The sequence below is a fragment of the Pan paniscus genome, chromosome 1, assembly GCF_029289425.2.
Source record: "Pan paniscus chromosome 1, NHGRI_mPanPan1-v2.0_pri, whole genome shotgun sequence".
Classification (NCBI taxonomy): domain Eukaryota; kingdom Metazoa; phylum Chordata; class Mammalia; order Primates; family Hominidae; genus Pan; species Pan paniscus.
The window spans coordinates 216,748,881-216,755,883 of NC_073249.2; positions in this window are offsets into that span (position 1 = coordinate 216,748,881).

Genomic DNA, 7,003 nt, shown 5'->3' on the forward strand with positions numbered 1-7,003 from the left:
CTTTCTCAGCCTTGCCTGCCTCCTCCAAGAGAGCAGGCATCCTGTGCCAGAGTGAGTACAATCCAAGTTATTAATTGCCTGCAACAATTAGCCCCAGCGCCTGGGCCTGCAGACACCCAGGCTCTGAGAGAGGGAGCCAATTACAGCTTCATCAATATTCACGCTGTCGCATAGTCCTCTTCCAACAAGACGGCCCCCTTGTCCCCCATCCACATTTCTAGGGGTCTTTGCTCTGACCCCAACATCTGGAGAAGACTAAATATTGCTGAGTTCTTCAAGAGGAAAAGTCATTGGAGGGGTTAGACCCGAGGGGCTATTAGCATAGCAGAGCCAAGGCATTGGCAGGGAAGAGCAGGATCCTGCCAAAGATCTGGACAGTGTGACATTAGCCAAAGACAGTCCCGTTGTTGGGGAGAGATTATAACCTCCAGGTTGAGGGTTTTACATGGATACCCTGAGGGTTCTTATTCATAGAACCGGCCTGAAAGGAGGTCATAAATACCCAAAAAGTTCTAGTTTTAATCCCAGCTCAGTCACATACCAGCTTTGTGGTTTCTGGAGAAGCCCTTTGCATCTCTGAGCTCATGTCCTGACCTGTAAACTGGGGGCAGTGGCCACCCCTTCCCATGGAGGAGGATTAAGGGACTTGCTTTGCAGAGGCACATAGCAGTACAGTGAATGGTACAGAGTGGGCTGGAATAAATGGCTGTGCTTGTGTTCGATCCAGAAAAAGCTCCAGAAGGAGATCTCCTGACCCCCAGAGAAGTATAGGGTGATGGGGAACAAGGCAGATGGGCAGTTAGGAGGCCAGGATGCTGACCCTAGATTTGCTCTAACATGCTCTGTGGTCTTGGTGACCTTCCATCTTTGGCCTCTTGTTTCTATTTGACAGATGAGTACATGAGCTAGATGTGCTCCAGGGCCCCTCTGACTGTGATCTTCCAGGAGAATATGGGAAGACAGAATGAGTTCAGACTGGGTAGGAGGCCAAAGGGAATATGCAATCCCCGATTTTCCAAGGAGGTAAACGGCAGCAGTGGTCAATGTGATGGAACCGCCAAAAGTGTGTGAAGGCAGGCACAGAAATAGTTAAGCCACAGTCACACATTTGTTGGTTCTGCGGTGGTAAAAGAAACCACATATCTTTTATCAAAACAGAAAATAAAAGTCATCATCTTGTTCGGAACTCCTGGGAAAGGCTGAGTAGAAGTCCCAGCACAGGCCTTGTCCCTGGGGTGTTTCAGAACCATGGACAGTGGCCGCTGGCAGCTGTGGTGGAGATGAGGGCGAAGGGATGAGGGGCAAGAACTCAGCCCCGAGTTGAGTACTCGGAGGCAGTATGATGTTCAGGGTGAGTGATGTTGAGCAGGTCCAGGTTCAAGAATAGCAGTTACAACTGGCTTTTTTTTTTATGGGGTCTCTCTCTGTCACCCAGGCTGGGGTGCAGTGGTGTGATCACGACTCACAGCAGCCTTGATCTTCCTGGGCTTAGGTAATTTTCTCAGCCTCCTGAGTAGCTAGGGCTACAGGCATGGGCCACCATGCCCAACTAATTTTTTTTTTCCGTAGAGATGGGGTTTTGCCATGTTGCCCAGGCTGGTCTCAAACTCCTGAGCTCAAGCAATGTTCCACCTCGGCCTTCCAAAGATCGATGCCCAGACATAAGAAGTGCTCAGTAAATGTCAGCCATTATTATTATTATTATTATTATATTTTTAGAGACAGAGTTTTAGAGACCTTGGCCTCCCAAAGTGCTAGGAGTACAGTCATGAGCCACCACACCAGGCCACACCTGACTTTTGAGTGCCCAGTGGGGTTGCTTAAACCTTTAGAGGGTAGGGGTCTTCCTCTGTGCCCCCTCCTAGGAATATCTAAGGTTCCTGGTGCACCTACCTGTGTACGGGCTCTTCGTGACTCAGCACAGAATCCCAGCCCCACCTCCCCACTCTGCCCTGCTCCTCTGTCTCTCTGGCTTTGGTTTCCTGGCACAAGTTGGCCAGTGCCTTTGACCACCCCAGTCAGCCTGGCTGGCCCACTGGTGCCAGGAGCCAGGTCAGCTTTAACCCTGGCCACCAAATCCCATCTGAGCCTCAGCAGTGACAGCAAGAAAGAGCTTTTCTGGCATCTTCCCAGTCAGGAATCTGTGCAGCTCTGATGGGCTGCCTCAGTGCCAGCTCCTATTCCGGCACTTTCAGTGTAGGCAGGGCGGAGCCTGTTCAGTGCCAGGACCCCTGAACTGACATGTAGGGCTGGTAGGCAGATCATCAGTGTCCTGGCAGTTAAAATACTTTTTTATGCAGCAAGGGATGCTACTAACAACATCAGCAACAATAATCATTAATGGCTGCCATTTCTTGATTGCCAGATCCTATGTATGTATTATTTCATTCAAACTCACAACCACCCCATGAAGCAAGTCCTCTTATCATCCTCATTTCCAAATGAGGAAATTGAGGTACAGAGAGTAGTAAGTTGCTACAGCAGGTAGCAACCCAGTCAAACCCACCCAGGCAGTTTGACTATAGCCCAAGTTCTATATGACATTATTCTTCCCATTTTACAGTTGGAAAAACTGAGGGTCAGAGAGGTTGAAAGAGATGGTAAGGGTCACAGTAATGGAGAGGATTTGAACCCAACGTTGCTGATGCGGTAGATACTGTTTATCTGCTCTACTCTTCTGCTCTCCATGGAACTAAGTCCCTGTTGGGTGCCCACTCTCAGCACTCCCTACTGTGGCACTGAGGTCTCACCCTAAGTCTAATCACAACTAAACTCATCTCCCTGTTCATCCTTAGGGAAGTCACAGCCTCTCTCTGAGCCCAATCTACCAAGGGAAACTTTCTAAGGCAGAGCTCACATTCCAACTTGAGAATGGCTTCATTTGATGAGATTCTTCCCTGGAAACCAGCAGAGTCATGCCATCCTGCAAACTGGCAGGGTAGTTTCCAGGACCCAGGAGGGCCGAGTCATGCCTATACTTCCAGGACAAGATGCAGGGGCCAGGGCCACTAGCTGTAAAAAACACACCGTGGGATTGGCATCACCTGGCACAAAATGCCAAGTCATTGCCTAGCCTATCATTTCACAAATGGGGAGACTGAGGCCCAGGGCGGGTGAGCATGGTGGTGTGGTTTCCTCCTGACAGTACTGTCCTTTTGGCCACCCCTCCAAGCCTCTGCGCCCTTCCCAACATCCCTGCATTCTCATTTTGCAGCTGGGCACGACAAAGGACAGCTGTTCTTGCTGGCATCTAGGGCCACATCTGGCAGCAGGATGCAGAAGGAATGCATGAGTGGCCTAAATGGCCACATGGGGAGCAGCCCAGGCCAGGACAGCACAGCTGGCTGTGCTTGGAGAGCTGGGCTGGCAGCAAGTCCTCCTCATCTACTCCTCCTCCTCCTCCTCTAATCCTCCTCCTCCTTCTCTTTTTCCTCCTCCTCCACCCCTTCTCCTCTTCCTTCTCCTTGTCTTCTTTCCTGTCTCTCTCCCACACTCCAAAACTCCCTGCCTTCTTTCCTTTACAATCATTCCTTGCTTTGATAATGATGACAGTAAACATTTACTGAGTACTTACTGTGTGACAAGGCCTGTACCATCTTCTTTAATCTTCATAACAACCCTTGGAGAATAATCATCTCTCTTTCACAGATGAGGAAAATATAGGTCAGAGAGGTCAGGGTTTGTATAGCCCAGCTGACTTCGATCCCACACTCTCCTGCTCCTTTGCTCTTTGGGGGACAGTAGCACTTCATCACACATGGGGCAAAAAGACCAGAGATGGTGCCATCCATTCTCTTTTGATCTTGGATGTGTTGTTTGGCAGACGCCTTTTTTTCTTTTAATTTTTATTTAAAACTCTAAGCTGATTTCATCCCCACCCCTAGTGTGCTTCATTCTCTGTTCCTTCTCAACCTCTGCTTCCCAATGTGTGTACACACAGCCAGGGGTCAGCTGATGGTCAACATTCCACTGACTCAGGAAAGTGGAACCAGACCATCACATGTGGGACCTAAGTTCAGAGGACTTCCCCTGTCCCCAAGGATGTTGTGGTTGTCATCATTTTTAATCCAATCAAAGGGGCGCGCAGAGCAGGTGGCTCAGAATATGGAGTTTGTGGACAGACATACTTCAGTCTATTCATAGCTGTGTCACTTACTGGCTGGGTGATGTTGGCCAAGTCGCCTCAACTCTCTGAGCCTCAGTGTCCTCACCTGTAAAATGGAGACAACACCTGCCTCAAAGAGCAGCTGTGAGGATCAAATAAGTCTGTGTGTATAGTGTGACCAGCACGTAGCTGTCCCCAGGTAATGTCATTGCCCTACTCCATCTCATTGTGGATCTAAATAACTTGGAAAAACATATTCCTTCCAGCCCGTGGAGGCCCCTGAAGACTCATTTCCTAGGAGTTGTTTCCTCTGCCAAATATTTGGTAGGATTTAGATTACAAGGTAATAGCCAACATTTTTCTATGTGCCCTTTGTGTGATGTGCAAATTGCCATATCATATATAGAGCATGTAGGTTCAGAGCACAAGCCCTGGAAACCCAATGATCTGGGTTCAAATCCCAGCTCCATCGCTTACTAGCTGTGTGACTTTGGACAAGTCACCTAACCTTTCTGTGCATCAATTTCCTCATTGTAAAAGGGGCTAATAGAAGTGCCTACATCTCGATGCTGTGCTAAGAAGTTAGGGGGTGCCTGGAAAGTTGTGAGATCGATGCCCAGACATAAGAAGTGCTCAGTGAATGTCAGCCGTTATCATTATCATTATCATTATTATTATTATTATTATATTTTTAGAGACAGAGTCTTGTTCTTTGGTCCAGGCTGGAGTACAGTGGTGCCTTCATAGCTCACTGCAACCTCAAATTCCTGGGCTCAAGTAATCCTCCCACCTCAGCTTTCCAAAACATTGGGATTACAGGTATGAGACCACACCTGGCCTCAGCTGTATTATTATTATTATTATTATTTTATTATTTTGAGATGGAGTCTTACTCTGTCACTGAGGATGGAGTGCAATGGCACAATCTTGGCCTACTGCAACCCCCATCTTCTGGGTTCAACCAATTCTCCTGCCTCAGCCTCCCAAGTAGCTGGGATTACAGGTACCCGCCACCATACCTGGCTAATTTTTGTAATTCTAGTAGAGATGGGGTTTTGACATGTTGGCCAGGCTGGTCTTGAACTCCTGACCTCAAGTGATCCACCTGCCTCGGCCTCCCAAAGTGCTGGGATTACAGGCATGAGCCACTGCACCCAGCCCAGCCATATTATTGTTTTGTCTCCACAATAATCTTGGAAAGTGAGGTTAAGTCATAAGTCCAAGGTCACACAGCTAGTAAATGGCAAAGCCCTTTGAACTGGGGTCTGACTGGTTCCCAGGCCTAAGGGTTTCCCGCTGCAGCCTCATGTCTCTAAGGTTCATGGGTCCCACCTGTGGCTCAGCCAGTCTCCTCCAACGCCACAACCCAGGTGAGCTCCTCTTCCCACTCTCATGCTTTCTCTTGTACCTGCCTCAGCTGGAAGCTTGCCCTTTCTTACTGAATTGTTTATTTCTAAAACACACTCCTCCTTAACTCCAGCTGAGTGCCTTGGGGCTTCCTACGCTTGAAACTTGCTCACTTTGCAAGGTTCCCACGGCATGGGTGCCTGTAGAAACCCCAAATTCAAGTCTTGCTCCCCACTGGGCTCATAGGAGACCTAAGACACTCCGGCCACTCCTGCCGGTCACTTGGGGAGTGTCTGTTGCTCCAAGCACTGCATGTCCCCCACCCCACTGCCTGAGGGACAGACACAGCCCTGACATTGAACATGGCACTCAAGGTCTGCTCCTCCTCAATGACGTCTCTCTAACCCCATTAATTGGCAGTCCCTGTCCACACCCCCAGCAGCCCCGACCCGCCTGGCTTGATTGTTGCTCAAACATGCCGGCTCCTTCCTGCCTCCCAGCCCTTCCCCACACCACTCCCTCTACCTGGAGTGCTCCTTCCCTTCTTCCCTACCAGTGGGAATATTACTCATCCTTAGGGCCCAGCACATCCCTTCCACGGGGAAGCCACCCCCAGCCCTACCCTACTCTTTCCCCCAAAGAGCCTTCAATTCTCTCTCCTCTTTGCTCCTGGAACAATTTCACACATCTATTTCTGCATTTATCATAGGCTGACGTGTTTTCTATATACAGTCTGTTGTCTAAGCGTGAGGGTGCATGATGACTCTCTAGGGGGGCCACTTCCCAGGCCAGGGCTGGGGTACGGGGGAGGCAGATCATAAGCAGCAGAGCCAGGACCATCTACTCCAGGACCTGGCTCATAGGTCTGAAGCTGGGGTCAGACCATATTCTTCTCATTTTAGAGATGGGACAATGGAGGAACGACTCTCTCATGATCATATGGTGCTTCCTGGGGGATGGCTGAACCTAGGCTTCCATCTCCTAATCCTGCAGGGCTCCCAAAGTCCCAGTTTCAGGGCTGGGCTGATCCATACCAGAACCTCTAATCCTCCTCATCAGCTATTGCCACAACAGGCTGTGCTTCTGAATCTCAGCAGCATTTAACAATTAACACCAATAATTTGCTCACAGGTCTAGAAGCTAGCAGGGAGCTCTGCTTCAGGCTGTAGGTAGCTCAAGTCTGCTCCACTTGTCATATTAGGGGCCAAGGCTACCCTGGTCAAGTTCCTTTTCTGGCTACAGCAGGAGAATGAGAGGGCAAGCAGAACCACGCCAACACATCTCAAGGTTCTACCCTCATTATACCTGCTACCATCTCATTGTCCAAAGCAAGACACCTGACCAAGCCCAGAGTCAAGTGGTGAGGAAGTAGACTCGGCTCACTCTGTGGCCTTGGCAAGGATGTGAATGTGAAATACTACTCCAGGAGAGTGAAGAATGGAGCCCAATAATTCAGTCTTCTATGCTGCATTTATGCCTCCACTTTCTTTCTTACAGATTTGATTGACAGCTGGCTGTCCCCGAAAGCCACTAGACAAATCCCCCCAGTTC